Source organism: Cariama cristata, unplaced genomic scaffold, assembly GCF_000690535.1.
Source record: "Cariama cristata isolate BGI_N322 unplaced genomic scaffold, ASM69053v1 scaffold28457, whole genome shotgun sequence".
NCBI lineage: Eukaryota > Metazoa > Chordata > Aves > Cariamiformes > Cariamidae > Cariama > Cariama cristata.
The window spans coordinates 2,328-2,633 of record NW_009627570.1 but is presented as its reverse complement, the minus strand read 5'-3'; positions in this window follow the sequence as shown (position 1 = coordinate 2,633).

Sequence of the window (306 nt, the reverse complement as noted above, 5' to 3'; positions counted from 1 at the left end):
GGGACATGAACCACTGGGACAGGATGGATGTGGGACACGAGGGACGGGGGGGTACAGAGGTCATGGGGACACAAACAATGGGGACCAGAGGGGATGTGCTGGATACGAAGTGCAGGGATGGGGGGTATCAGGGGACACAGAGGTCACGGGGGGACAGAGATCGCAGAGGACACAAAGGGTGGTGGACGTGGATGTGCGGGACATGAAACGCAGGGACGGGAAGGATGGGGGACACGCGGGGGACGCAGAGGTCACAAAGGATGGGGAATGGGGGGGATATGTGGGAGAAGAAGATGGGAGACAGGA